This window comes from Salvelinus sp. IW2-2015, linkage group LG32, assembly GCF_002910315.2.
Source record: "Salvelinus sp. IW2-2015 linkage group LG32, ASM291031v2, whole genome shotgun sequence".
NCBI lineage: Eukaryota > Metazoa > Chordata > Actinopteri > Salmoniformes > Salmonidae > Salvelinus > Salvelinus sp. IW2-2015.
The window spans coordinates 3,110,435-3,126,772 of NC_036871.1; the positions used below are offsets into that span (position 1 = coordinate 3,110,435).

The 16,338-nt window shown below is 39.4% G+C and overlaps 1 pseudogene; it reads right to left on the reverse strand.

The window, feature by feature from the left end:
* Nucleotides 1–1,679: 1,679 nt before the first annotated feature.
* Nucleotides 1,680–16,338, reverse strand: part of LOC111956392 (polycomb complex protein BMI-1-B-like) — a 49,553-nt pseudogene continuing 34,894 nt past the window's right edge.

Below are 16,338 nucleotides of genomic sequence, written 5' to 3' on the forward strand. Positions count from 1 at the left end.
ATGTAACCACTCTCAAATTCATAGATGGAGCTCCAAAAGTACTGACAGTGAATGAGCTCAACATGATCAATTTTAGACATAGGCCTATATAAGACACAACCTTTTGGGTTATGTTGTGGCAGTTGTAGGCCTACTACGATTAAAGGAATAGCAATTAAGCACTTTTTCTACTTACCCAGAATTCATGGATACCATTTTTATGTCTCTGCGTGCAGTTTGAAGGAAGTTGCTAACTAGCGTTAGCGCAWTTGCTAGCTAGCGTTAGACTTCCAGTTATTGCACTAAGGCTAGTTGGCAATTGCTCGCGAAACTAGCTTCAACTTCCTTCAAACTGCACGCAGAAATATAAAAATGGTATCCATGAATTCATCTGACTCTGGATAAGGAGAAAAGGGCTAAATTGCCAAAATCTCGCACTATCCCTTTAAATATTCAAGAATCAGGTATTGGGTAGCCTATATACACTACATTACCAAAAGTATGTAGACACCTGGTCGTTGMACATCTCATTCCAAAATCATGGGCATTAATATGGAGTTGGTCCCCTTTTTGCTGCTATAACAGCCTCCACTCTTCTGGGAAGGCATTCCACTAGATGTTGGAACATTGCTGCGGGGACTTGATTCCATTCAGCCACAAGAGCATTAGTTGGTTGGGCACTGATGTTGGGTGATTAGGCCTGGCTCGCAGTCAGCGTTCCAATTCATCCCAAAGGTGTTCGATGGGATTGAGGTCAGGGCTCTGTGCAGGCCAGTCAAGTTCTTCCACACCGATCTCGACAAACAATTTCTGTATGGACCTCGCTTTGTGCACGGGGGCATTGCCATGCTGAAACAGGAGGGCAATGCTAAAACAAAGTCGGAAGCACAGAATCGTCTAGACTGTCATTGTATGCTGTAGTGCTAAGATTTACCTTCAGAGGAACTAAGGAGCCTGAACCATGAAAAACAGCCCCAGACCATTATTCTTCCTCCACCAAACTTTACAGATGGCACTACGCATTGGGGCAGGTAGAGTTCTCCTGGCATCTGCCAAACCCAGATTCGTCCGTCGGACTGCCAAATGGTGAAGCTTCACTAATCACTCCTGAGAACGCGTTTCCATTGCTCCAGAGTCCAATGGCGGCGAGCTTTACACCACTCCAGCCGACGCTTGGGATTGTGCATGGTGATRTTAGGCTTGTGTGCGACTGCTCGGCCATTAAAACCCATTTCATGAAGCTCCCAACGAACAGTTATTGTGCTGACGTTGCTTCCAGAGGCAGTTTGGAACTCGGGAGTGAGTATTGCTACCYAGGACATTAGATATTTTACACGCTACGTGGTTCAGTGGTTGTGTGGCCTACCACTTCACAGCTGAGCCATTGTTGKTCCTAGACGTTTCCAKTACATAATAACAGCACTTACAGTTGACAGGGAAAGCTCTAGCAGGGAAGAWATTTGACGAACTGACTTGTTGGAAAGGTGGCATCCMATGACGGTGCCACGTTGAATGTCACTGAGCTCTTCAGTAAGGCCATTCTACGGCCAATGTTTGTCTATGGAGATTGCATGGCTATGTGGTCGATTTTATACAATGGGTGTTGCTGAAATAGCCCGAATCCACTCATTTGAACGGGTGTCAACATACTTTTGTATAGTGTATATCATTAATTGAAATGACCATTTAACAGCAGGACCTACTGCAGATTTCACCCTTAAAGCCAAAACAATCAGGTTGTGTTTATTAAATTCACCATTACATGTATACAGAGGGCAATAGTCCCAAAATGTTTTGTGTGTTGACAAATGAAGTTGACGAAGCCAAAACCACATTTCCATTTCAATCAACTACAGTAGTTGGCAATTCAGTTATGGGAATCATTGGAATGTCCAGGTGTGAAATAAACTTCATTTTTTTTCTTCTCACATTCCAAACCACATGGCACATTACTGGGCTAGCCATTTTAAATCCGATCTGCAGATGCCATTGAGCAAATTCAATAAATCTTTCCACAGCAGTCTTTCTTATATATATACAAATATATTGCCCACATAGGATTATATAAAAATGGCAAATGTTTGAAACAATAATAAAAGTATCTACAGTCTATGTTGGCGTGAATGTCCGGGAAAGTCGATTTGGACCCGCTTTTGTTAAGATACCGTTTGTTGAGGTGCCAATGCGGGAGAGGTGGGGGAGGTGGGTAAGCGATGATGATGAGTGGACAATTCTGTGGCTCGGACTGGGCAGAGAGGAGGATGAGGTGGAGGGAGCTTCGGGGTCATTGTTCAGATGCTTGTCACCCCCAGTCCCAGAGTCATAGCATACTCCTCCAGCATGTTGTGTGGTTTTGGTCCCGTTTCTTGGGCTGCTCAACTTCATCTTCTTGCAGCCTGTTCGTACCCGGTATTTCAATGCCAAGGGACCTTTCTAAAGCAAGTGAAGATTTTCGTAAGTTTATGTGTACAGGGGACTTTTCTGTGACTTATAACCATATTCTCAGATGATCCTCCTCTGAGCAATTATTTTAAGAATGACATGAGCTTTAAACAAGCAATAGAGATATTTTTTTAATAAATGTGTAAGCTCTCCAAAATACATGTTGAACGTATTGCTTGGTAGAGAATCGAATTCATGAATGGATGCACCATTTCACAACCTTTTACTTTCCCCTTATAAATAAGGAAAAAACACAGCATATAATTTCAAGGTCTTATTAGAAAAAAGGACATTTCATGTGTTGAAGTGCAAGGGTAAARGCTTACCCTTCTCCAGGTGTAGATGTGTGCAATGTCCATTAATYTGTAYTAATCCTTCAATGGTTCATCTTCATACATAACTTCTATCTGTGAACAACACATTTTGAGAGAAAAGATTAGGTGTGATTAATCATTMATATAAACAGTGTGAAACTCTAGTAAAAATCTAACCATAATCAATCAGTTGTATACTGTATATTTTTTTAAAGAAACAAAGTCGATTCTAAGTTTAACAAATCTACACAATGCCTATACAAATGCACAACATTTCAGATAGGTTCATTGTTCACTGAATTTCAAATAATGACATTAATGATCATTGATTAAATATRCGTAGTCACCTGATAGGTGCATGGAATATCCATTCTACTTCGAAGGAATTTCTTCAGATGCATTATGGTTATGGCTGCTGGACATTGCAAGTATCGCTTGTCAATCATCTTCAAACCAACAGACAAAAAAAAAGGTGAGTTGAGACATGATAAACACTGCGTTACTTTACAGCCATCTGGATTGACACCCTATTTAAAAGACACCAATACGATTTTCTTAGGGMTAAAACAATCACCCCTGTCTTCATAACCTTGACTTCACCGTCCTRCATTACCAGCCTAAGAGAAAAGCAAAATATACAATTGGAAAAAGAGCAAAGAAATAATTGACAAGCATGGGGGTTGGCTGCATTTTTTTAAAGCTGACTTTTTGGCGGTTTGAAAGCGGCCTTACTTGCTCTGAGAGAATTCGATGGACAGGCTGATAATCTCATCGTCGGCTACTATTCTCTTTGCTTCATCTGCCACCTCCCCTCGCTCTTCATTTGATCCACTTCCAGCTACAAAATGAGAAACCAACCAAGTATTCAAGTGTGCCAATCCTCCTCGTTCTAATGATAAAGCGACACGAACGTTGACGTTGCAACGATAGGCTTGAGGTGCTTCGCCATTGATTCAACTTGTTTACCAGGAAGAGAAGGATGAGAAGGARGTGCAGCATAGAAATCCCTCCTTCGTTTCATTTCATCTGCAAGCAAAAWTAATAAATAACTGTTAATGTATCATGATGCACTTGACATGTCACTAACCAACTTGAGGGGAGGAACGGGGAAATGTACTGACCTTTGAAAAGGCCGGGTACCAACCTGTAAACAATGTCTTGAAGGGTCTTGTCAGACCTGAAATAGAATATTTAAAAAATAATTTCAGCAAATTGTATGATTCATTTCTGAGCCAGGGTTTACTTGGGAAAGAGATGTCAATATTGTAATGTGGTTTCGATTTATTGAGCCCCAGGTCTCCACATTCATATTCGAGTTTAAAAYAATATTATAGAACTTGAATTTATTGCCTTACAAAATGACATGTATAGGCTACTCACTTAATATTCAAAAGGGGTTTCGTTTTGTGAACCTGGWCATCACAAATTGGACAGAATTTGCTGGTCCCCAGATAACAAACAATGCACATTTTACAGACTGAAAAGACAAAATAATCAAAACAATTTGACAACACTGCATACTTTAAYCCAAACGAATCAGTCAAAACTGTGGGCATAGACAGCAACTTGCATTGTGTGGTATTTTGAATGAAATGCAACTGACGACAACTTACATGAGTGTAAACACTCCACAATGGTGGTTGCGTCGATAAAATATCCACCGCACTAGCAACACAGTCTCACATTCATTTCGCGCATATATGTACAAAATGTATTTCAGCAGATTTCGTGCGTTTTTGTGCATTTTTTTGGGTGGTTCAATTCGTTTGGAATACACTATTTCTGTGCTACTTAATTCTTGCGAAAAGACACGAATTTAACCAGTAGCGACACACAAGCCGTTGCAACAACATGTAGCGCGATAATTTGTATTTCATTTTTGTTCTTCTTAATGGCTAATTCAACGTCATGGATATACAGTGTTGTTTTGTTTAACCATGTTTTAAGTGTGTCGTTGTATGCCTATATGTACTGTTTTAGACTTGCTGAACAGAATTTTTGAGAAAAGACGCACATTTACGTGCGACTTAATTCGTGGGGAAATATTGTTTTATTAATGCCACATGCTGTTTTCTGTGCTTTATTTCGCTTAATACTTTGGATACTGGTGCACTTGTTAATCAGAACGCCTTTTTGTTGTAGGACCATACACGATTTTCTTCATACCCATTTCATATTTCGTGGAGCCTAAATTACACAATTTTCTTCTATATGCTTATTACATGTTATACAGGTTAATGTAAAATAATGATTTATGTTGGCTTACACTTATGGCCTTTCCAAGGCCTTCCATACCTTAAGGGAACATTTTAGCACTCGCCATATGGTTTGTGAGAAACGCCACATTGCAAATGTACTAGACGTCCTGCTACGTTTCTAATTCGCGGACGGCGTCGGGCCGTGTGCGGGGAGAGATCTTTCGGAGATCATCAAACGAAATCTCTCGGACGTTCGGTTTCCGTTTTATAAAATAACACATTTTGTTCATTTTTCCGCAGTCTCGGAAATTCCCACCAGAGGGAAATAAATCATATTGCAAATGCCACAAGTGTAACAGTATAACTTTAAACCGTCCCTTCGCCCCGACTCTCGGGCGCGAACCAGGGACCCTCTGCACACCAACAACGGTCACCCACGAAGCGTCGTTACCCACTCGCTCCACAAAAGCCGCGGCCCTTCTGGTTGCAACACTACTTCTAGGTTTTAGAGCAAGTGACGTAACTGATTGAACGCTAGTAGTGCGTACCCGCTAACTAGCTAGCCATTTCACATCCGTTACACAAGCACATTGCAAATGCATGTGGCCTTTTCTCCTAAACTTATTTCGAAAACAACATTGGTGAGCGTAGGTTTGGCGTAATGGACAGTTGGCCCCGAACAAGATGGCGTCGAGGCCTCAACGCTTTTTGAGTTATGGCCTTTTTCTGGGATTAAAGGTCAAAACGCAAAATAGGGTGCTAATTTGACCGCTTCATGTCAAAGTACATAAGCATACGGTGTCAGGAAAAAAAGAACCAGCCATTTATCTATCGTAATTTAAGAGAAATCGTACATTGACAAATTGGTAATGTTCACAAAAAGGAGTTTAAAAAAAAAAGTTACAGATCCAGTTGCAGTGTGTTCAGACAAACATTTTTTAGTGGGTCTCAGAGCTCTGCGAGATTCTGTGATTTTATGTGATTTATGAAATAACACACACTCATTTAACCCTCTGTAATAAGTCAGTTCTTAACATTAAGACTTACATCAATATTAGGAGCCTACCCAAGGAGGATATTGTGTTCACTTTCAGCTTCCTATGTCAACCCGAAGTACCTTATGGTGCCATAGGGTCAGTTTCGAAGGGTTAAAAAGGTCAGATCTTTCAAAACTTCACTTGTGTGATTAGGCAACCGTCATGAACTGTAAATCAGTCATTTCTCTCAACAGATGTCAAAGAAAAGCTCTCTCACACCACACACACACACACACAGCAAGGATGGAGTGAAAAGTACGGTGCTTAAGACACACAAAGCTGCAATGGCATTACATTATCTCCAGGCCGTGCGAGTTCAACGAGATGCCCCGCTTGACCGTAGCTCGCTCGGTCTGAGTGCAGCGACAGGACAAGAAGAGGACCCAAATGACCCTTTGACCTCAATTTCATATGTTTTTGCTTTTGGGAGCAGAGAGGAGAACGTGTAAGGTTGAAGCACCAATTTGACCTCAGGAACGTTCCTAAGGTCCTCCCGATCTGTGCAAGCCTAACATTGACCGTGTGGCATTAACCCTTAACAGTTAAAATAAGGTGTTTACATCAAACAGTTTACAATGACATGTCTCCCCATATGAATACATTGCCTGCTCCCCTATTCAACCTGAAGCCTATGTGGGTTAATAATGCCTTTGAACCTGTCTTCGATGACAATCCATCAGGCCACTATGAGGTCTACCTGTGTCGATTCTAAGCTTCCTGGAGCAACCCGAGTGGTTAAATCACCCTAAAAGTGTTTGCCATACTAACCTGCAGTTTGAGAGAAATGTGCATTCAACCCTATGTATCAGTGAGTTCTTAACGTATAGACTTTAAACTCAGGATTCTGTAAAAGCCCACTCCAATGAGGATATGTGTTTACTTTCAGCTTCCTGTGCAACCGGAAGTGCCATAATTGGTGTCAAAAGGGCTGTTTCGAAGGGTTAAAAAAGTCAATCTTTCCAAAACTTAATATATGTGAATAGGCAACCCTCATGAACTGTAAATCAGTCATTCATCCCATCAGATTTCAAGGAAAAATGTACACCCACACAAGAAAGGATGGAGTGACACTGAGGGGCTTAGAGGCAGACAGTGCCTGCAATAGTTACTTTTGTTCGAACTTTTTAAAGAACGTCAGACCTAGAGTTCTGAAACTTTAACACCTGTCCTAGAGCTCAGGTCGATTAAGCACGGTGAGTTATGTGGCTCTAGAAGGTTCTCGGACCGATTAAAAAGCCTCGTGCATTTGCATTGACTTCAATTCATTTTGAGCATTACGAAAATGGTGACATTTAGAAAAGTCCCAGAGTTGCAAGACTAGGTACATTGAAACCGGCTCGGCCATAGAGACGGACCCCGACATTTCTGTCCGATAGCTCATTCAGGACCCCGTAGCAAGGCATGGAAAAAAAGTGGAATTTCAGCACCAATTAAGGTTTTGCTCGGGCCACCGAATGACCTATTGAGCCGAACTTGGGATTCGAGGTCGCCTCACATAGGGCTAAACATTATTGTGAGAACTGGACCCGCAGCTAGAACATAACTACGTATTATTTGTTTATTATGGTTTAAATGGAAGGCGCTGTGAATTTTGGCCTGCTCTGAAATAATGTGATAGTTGGCTTCTAAACGAGTTGGAAAAAGTGAGTTTGGAGTCAGATGGTATCAGTTTGGTGTCTGAAAATATCTAATTGGCTGATGGACACTGACTTGCTAGTTGACTTTTGTGCATTTGCAATATGTTTCAACAGTGAAAACCACAAAATAGCATCTGAAATCACCACTAAAATGACATCACCATAGCCGTGCCGAGTTCAACGAGATGCCCCGCTTGACCGTAGCTTGCTCGGTCTGAGCGCAGCGACAGTGTACAAGAAGATGACCCTTACCTACATTTCAAGTCTTTGCTTTTGGGAGACAGAGAGAGAACTGTTAAGGTTTAGAAGCACAATTTGACCTCAGGAACGTTCCTAAGGTCTCTGTGCAAGCCTAACTGTGACCGTGTGGCATTAACCCTTAACAGTTAAAAGAAGGTGTTTACATCAAAACAGTTTACAATGACATCTCACCCCATAGGAACACATTGCCTGCACCCCTAAATTCAACCTGAAGCCTATGTGGGTTATGAATGTCTTATGACCTGTCTTCAATGACAATCCATCAAGCACTATGAGGTCTCTGTGTTGATTCTAAGCTTCCTGGAGCAACGGAAGTGATAATCACCCTAAAAGTGTTTTGCCATACCCAACCAAGCAGTTTGTGATATATAGTGCATTCAACACTGTGTAAATCAGTCAGTTCTTAACGTATAGACTTACAACTCAGGATTCTGTAAAAGCATACCCCGATCAGGATATGTATTTACTTTATGCTTCCTGTGCCAACCGGAGTGCCTTAAAATGGGGTCATAGGTGCTGTTTCGAAGGTTTAAAAAAGTCAGTCTTTCCAAAACTTTAAATGTGTGAATCGGTCAACCCTCATGAACTGTAAATCAGTTTCTCTAAACAGATGTCAAAGAAGCTCTCTCTCACACACACACACACACACACACACACACACCACACACACAATAAAAACACAACATGTAAAGTGTTGGTCCATGCTACAAAGCTGAAAAAAAAAAAAGACCCAGAAATGTTCCATACGCACAAAAATATTATCTCTCTCAAGTTTTGAGCACAAATTGTTTACATCCCTGTTATGAGCATCCGTTATGACACACACCACACACACAACACCACACACACACACACACACCACACACACACACACACACACACACACACACACACACCACACACACACACACACACACACACACACACACACACACACACACACACACACACACACACCACACAGCAAGGATGGAGTGAAAGTATGGTGCTTAAAGACACACAGAGCCTTAAATGCTTTTAGGGGGGATCCAGACTTCCATACCCGCTTGGGAGCGCTATACTACCGCCCCAAATCAATGGGTGCTGGCCTGAGTGATTTATGGAGGTTTTCAAAAATATTCAGTTTTTCTTCTGATAAATTTTTATGTTTTTTCTTCTCGAGTCAATGGCCTGAGTGATTTATGTCCAAACTTTTCGTGCACCTGGTTTTTTTTGGGGTTACCAGGCGTCATTTTTCAAAACGGTTGAAATTGCTTTTAGGGGGCATCCGAAGTGTCACATGACCGGATGAGGTAACTATTCTTGTTCTTCTTGTAACTTTCCGGTAGGTAGAAGCTTTCCGGTGTGTTTGCTGCTCGACACAGTCACGCAGGTATTGCACTTGATTTATCGTTATCGTAACCGTAGGTGCAGCCAAGTGGAAATACGAAAGCTTTCTGCTATTTCGCAATGACGGTAATTTGAACACAAGAACGTTTCTAGTGAAAAGGTGCTTACACTCAGAGCCATGTATTTACATTCAGCCACCTGCCTTTTACGGGTTAACGTTTTGGTATTTTGGTTGGCCAACAAAATGTAAGACTACAATGACTGCATACGTTTCCCCAAATGTTATACGAAAAAAAAAAGTTTTGTTATTGATGGACAATGGCAAGGCTGCCATTGTATTTTCAGTTACATTCTGGTCAATAAAAATGGTTTACACGTTTATTTTTAAGATACATGGAACTACAACCGATAAAACACCATTAACCTCATGCATTGCTTACATTCATTCTATACTGAAAAGTCTGTTCAGAAAAATCGAAACAGTACATATAGGCATAAAACCACAATGTTTTAATAGGGATTAAAAAAAGACAATATAATATATACCTCTTATGGTTATATGGTTAAAAAAAGACAAAATATCTATATATTCATAACGTATAAAAATATACAGGCGATCGGTCTATGGTTGTTGCAACGGCTTGTGTGTGCCTACTGGTTAAATTCGTGTCTTTTCGCACGAATTAAGTTAGCACAGAAATTCGTGTATTTTCAAACGAATTGACCACCCACCCCAAAAATGCACAAAAACGCACAAAATCTCTGAAATACATTTTTACATTATGCGCGAATTGAATGTGAGGCTGGCACAAGACACACATCAAATGTGGATTCAGCTCAGTCATCTTGATTTTTGTTGTTCTGTGCATTGTTCTAAAATGGTAAAATCCTATAAGAAAGGATAAACAAATTAATTAATGGTTACAGCTAGTTTCGCAATCTGTTCAGAACACAAAAGGGCGGTGATGTACCTGCCTTGAGAATGTAAAACGTTTATGTTACTGTTTTACTGTTACTGTCTACCCTGCGAAAAACGAATCTGGACATCCTTTGATTACTTTAAATAGGTTAAACCAATATTTATTTCGTAGGCCTATTTATTATAGAATTTTATGTAGCCCAATATCAATTTACCCTTTTATAATTGCTACCATGAATTTTGTTTCCAGCTTCCATATCGATTTTTAGAAGTCTTCACTTCAAGCCAAACGTTTGATTTATTTAGAATAGCCTAACGATCCCAGAAGCACGTCACAGAAATGTTGATTTCGATGCCAGGTCTAAAAAAAAAAGCTAACTGACAGCACATGCATAAGGGCTACTTTTTCAAGTCCGGAATGTGTGCGAGTTTATTGGTTATAGGGCGATTTTGCCGATGAATGATGATCAACTGTTTCTAAAGCTCAATTCATTAAAAAAATTGCTAGGTCTACAACGCCAAGTGGCAATATATTTAATTGACTTAAACACAGTAAACAACCATTATTTGCCCTATTATTGGCACACATTATGCAGCCTAAATTTGGAGTGTCGCCTACACTCTTAGAAAAATAGGTTCTGGATAGAACCCCAATTACCCACATATTCTAAGTGTAGACTAAGCGTGCAATCCCGCGCCCGGTTTCTTGACAGGTTTAGAGGAACGTTTCCAACAAAATGTTAATATCTTGTGCTTCTTTTATAATGGATAAATATGTGTATTATCAATATCTTCGTAGGTAGCCTATATAGGATACACTTCAAAGACTGGGCCCATAGTATACATTGCCTTGATAATTTACCTATTTGCCCGAGAGAAGAACTTTCGATTATTTTCAGTATTATGCGATCATGCGACGTCAATGTGATGCGTTGTCATTTTGGCGCTGTATAAGATTGTAAGTAAAGTGTGTCCTGCGACTGCATGTAGACGCAAACAGTCGAGTGTGAAGTACCGGATATGCCTACAAAACTGCACGCTTGATCCGATTGATACAAGACGCAATAGGCTCTTTCATCCCTCTTATGCATGGCCATTCTAAAAGAAGCACACCCTAGCGTGTCTGACGAGCGCACAACTTGTGTTGGACAATTGAGTTAAATGTATTCATTCCTACACCTGTCGAGAAACTGGGAGCGCGCATTATGCATCTCCATATGTGCACATCATGCGTTCCAAGACAACTCACTGTAGGCTATTTGTCAAATTAAATGTTGGACTAACCAATCATAATTGTTCAATCATAGGCTTACATATGTATGTACGAATTGTAGGCTATTGTAATGACTTCCTTGGCTGTAGCATKTACCATGGGCAGCTGATAATCAATAATGTTGATGTATGAAAAAAAAACTAGCCTATTCATCACAAATGTCAATGGATCAATGCGGTGGATAAAGCGGTGTCGAATGGTTGTCCAAACAGAGTAGACTCGACAGAATATMCAGCACACGAAAATGTTGATTATTTTAACGATATGACCGAGCAAGAATTATGGCGCATGTGTCACACTATGTCGGTGCATGTTCACGCAAACATGGCAGTGTGAACTCCAGACCTACAAAAATCGCATGTCTCATTCTACTCAGTTATGTGTGTTAACTAAACAGCGCGCAATGGCTCAGCCCTCTTATCGTCAACTCTAAAATAAGTTCATTCCTAAAATATTTGAACATTTAGTTGGACAAATCTCTGACCCGTCATACACCTACCTACCTGTCAATAAACGGGGAGCTCACATTATGCACGTAATCTCCGAATGTCCCCGCTATCACGCGCCTCAAGACAATAGCTAGTTAGTTCACTGTGATGTGAAAACGTTTAAAGCCATACTTGTCCTGTGCTGTTGAACTACGCATTCCATTGACTGTATAGAATTGAACATGGCAACAACGAAATTGTAGTCATAAACGAAAGAAATAATCCATCAAGTCCCAAATTGCGCAAAAGTTCACTTTCGTTCTCGAATGCCCGCAACACGAGCAGACGACTGGACATATTTAATAGTAATGTTTTCCATGCCTTATTTTATACAAGTTGTATCGATTTTCAAATATTATTATGGGTAAATCCCATTGTTAGGCCTATAGACATGACTGATCGAGTGCAGAAAATTTCGCATAGCAGAAAATTATAGTCTGTTTTTAAWGCATTTATGAAAGTTGACCAACAAGAAACGCGACTGACCTTATTATGGGTGGGGAGAAATAGGTGTTCTTTATTTAAAGAATTAACAAAATGTGAAACATTTTGTTATTTATATGTTTTAGGCTTACATGTGAGTTTTTGCCTCAGCCTATTGTGTCAAACTATAATGTCATCACAAGAATAGGCCTACATTATTGATTGTGATGACATAATTTATATGGGCAGTAATAGTAGCCTCGAGCCGGCCTATATTCCAATGTCCACATCCAAACAAATATAATTAGCCGATTATTATTTTATAACTAGATGAGCAACACTTTAAAAGAAGATATATCACCAGTAGGCCAAGGCATTTATCTTGATTTCAAAATGAGATTCGAGTGGTGCTCTGAATTTTGAGACAACATTTGGCCAATTGGTGATCGAGACAAACTCTTGATCTTGTGTAGGCCAGGCTAAATTTCATTAAACCATACTGCGACGAAYATACATTTGAAAATTATATTGACATAGCCTAATGAACGTCGAGGACCACACATCAATTGCGCAAAAGGTCGAGAATGGATCTCTAGTAACCTACTCATTATTGATCAACAGAGAAAGACAAAAATTGCGTTGATCTGAACAATCTTAAATGGTACCCATCGCATTGTTAATTATGTTAACAGCATTGTAAATGATRCCATGATGTCATTTCATCAAATCTATTTACCATCAAATGATCCACGGCAATCAACCAACCATCTATCTTTAAACTTTTCATAACACTTTTCAAGTGACTGAATAACATAACAAAACAGCCTATTCTTGCGATAAGACAAACAAAATCAGTGTGTGAGAAAGCAATCTCTGTTCAACATAACGGAATTAAATACATTTAATAGGCTATAGCCAGCCTATTAACTATTTACTCTCTAAACAAAGTAGCATATTCGCAATAGCCTAACATTTTACAACAGGATGACGACAAAGCCTGTCAATTTAATTACTTATCTACAACGAAGCCCATMTATTTTCAACGAAAGACAGAATAAACGTATCTATATTGAAAACAAACGTGGCAATTTTGCTACAACGACAAATCATATTTGATACCACTTTCATGAAAACAACATCCTAATGAGCCTGTTGAGGACAYCTGTTTGAAATCAGCTTGGTAGAATACATACGAATGTGGATGGTTCTGTGCAGATCTGTTAACATTGGCTGCTAAGAACAGATCTGCGATTATGTTTCAATTTTGTACGTTACGCGCTCCAGAAAGAACACAAACATAACCATTGAAATAATATAACATTCTACAATCGTGTGTGCTTTGAGTGTCTATATGCCCGTGTGGTCCACTGCCGATGTTCACTATTAATCAGATAGCCTGCAGTGGTCTTGCATTTGCAAGACAGTAAATACATACCTAACGGTTTATATCCCGTATGTGATGGACAATGAAAGTTACAAGTCGATCAGAAAAAAATGAATGCAACCCAAGCGGCCATCTTGGAATGAGCTACAAATGCTGTTCATTGGCAGTGGCGAAATTCTCAACAAATAGAAAAAGATCAACGCGCGGAGTCAGAAACTTTACACAGATTCTGAACAGTGCCGGTCCAAATAGGTTATCGGTTTGCTCCGTGCTCGACCCCTATGAAGCAGTAGGCTATGCACAGAGCGGCACTTGATAGCAGTAGAAACTGACACTGTTCCCAAAAAGGCTTGCAGGCRAGTTCGACCGCCCCGCTATATCACGTGGTCTCATTCCTCAGGTTTGTATTGATGGTACAAGTGACAAAAGTAAGCTAACTTTGATATATTGATATGTGGTCACACATTTCATGCACTGGCCGGGTCTTTAGTCCACAACTCGTTGTCTACATGGTTTAGATTGTTTCTCTCTCACTCAAAAATATTAGGTGATGGTTTAAGATTTGTAAAAAATAAAAAATAAAATAAAATAAATGATTTATGCTACAAAATGATTTAGAATTAAGTTATTAATATTGGTTTTATTATCGTATTTTAACCGACCACTTCATTTGAATTCTAGCACAACTCTTTAGGCCTTTTCCCTACATCTCTAATTATAGAGCCATTTAACACCATAAGAGTGTAGGCAAAGGAAAAACGTTCCTCCCCATGGCTACTGTTCTGATTTTGGGAGTCTTTACATGATGTCTTTCCATGATGATACAGGCGATTACACTGAAGGGCACCGGTTAAAATTGTTACCATGTTAAATGTGTATGCCGTTAAACATTCGTGAGGACCATTTAGGCATAGGAGGGCCCAAATACTTTTGCTTAATACATTGAACACGCCGATTCCTGATTCTACTGAATCATTTTGGCCCACTCATGATTCGTTTTTAAAGAACTTCGCCTATAGTGGTATAGCTATAGCATAATGTTGCATTGCCAATACATTCTGGTACTCACTCGTTTAATGATGGTAGCCTATATAGCCTATATAACTATTTATGAGAACAGCCTGGGAAGCGCGCCTTTTTCTGCATCCCCCATTATGGAATTAAACACAACATTCTTTCACAGACTCATTGTTCATTTTCATAATGCATGTGACCGTAACCGTTTTACAACATAATTAAATCGATGTATTAATTGTAGCCTACTGCATTATATGCATTCTTAAAAACCTACAGAAAAATCTATTAAATGGATAACGCGGAAGTCCCCTGAGCTCGTGGGTAAAAAAAAACGATTTCAACATTCTGTCCTTTTGATGTGGAAATAGGGACACACTGATTGGATCAATACTGCTTTCATGCCATCTCAACAAAAAACAGAAACAATCATTACAGCCAATCAATCAATCAATCAATCAATCAATCAATCATAAATCATATTTAAATTGTATCCTATGTGCTCATTCATTTACCAGTAGGCTATAATTAGCGCATAAAAATAGGTGCATCTTTGCCAGCCGGCATAGGCTACACACAACAAAAAGGGGGTTCTTTGCAGTGTGATATTAATCTACCAAGATCCGTTTTCATCCGAAGAACCCATTTTTTGGAAGACAAGGGTTCTTTGTATGGCAAAGAGTTCTTCATAGAACCTATTTCATCCTATGAACCGTTTTTGTAATGAAGGGTTCTTTGATGATTGTTTGGAAAGCAAGAAGGATTATTTGGACGACAAGAAGGGTTTTACATAGAACCCTTATGAATCTGAATAACATTTTTTTTTGTATTTTCTTTCTTTCTTTTAAATAGTGCCTTAGCATGAGTGTTTTCCTCAGTGTTTAAACTTTAACATTATGAGTTTGAGTAATCTGATAAACATTTATAAAGATAGGTGTGTACCTATATCGGAATATTTGTGCATGTATCGGGTATTCCCTTAATCATTTTGCATATACAGTACTGACATAGTTGATTTCTTTGCCATGATTTATGTCTTTCAAAATAGTATTTTCTGTGATTTTATTGAGCAAAGTAGGAAAATAGAAGGGAGTGAACCAGAAGTGTATTGTATGGTACACAGCAAATTGGCCAGTTTGACCTAATATAGATTTTTCAGTGTAACATTTCTAGTGTTCATTCAGTAGTTTAACTAACGTAACACTCAGTGGTGTAAAATATCCCCAGTGTTGGTGTTAATAACCAGAGTTAAGGGTATGATTGTGTAATTTTTTACTCTGTGTTTAGTAAAACACTCAGAACCACACCCATCATTATCATATTTCCCAACATGCTCTATTGCAAGTTGATTTTCTGAATTGTTTCAATATCTGTGTTTTTGCATGTACATTGATTGGTTGATTAATATTACACTACAGAAAGATAAATAACATACTTTWAAAAAATTAATCCAATCTGTTAGTAGTTGGATTTAATGCACCCGTTACTGAGATGGTTGTTCCAGTTTAAATTATGTAGGTAGTCCCATTACTCAATCTTCCATACCCAGGTTGTCATTCAGAATGCAGGTTGTGTGTGTTACAAAATTCCAATTGTTGGATTTCCTCACTCTGGCTGGATTCCAATAGGAATTACACATC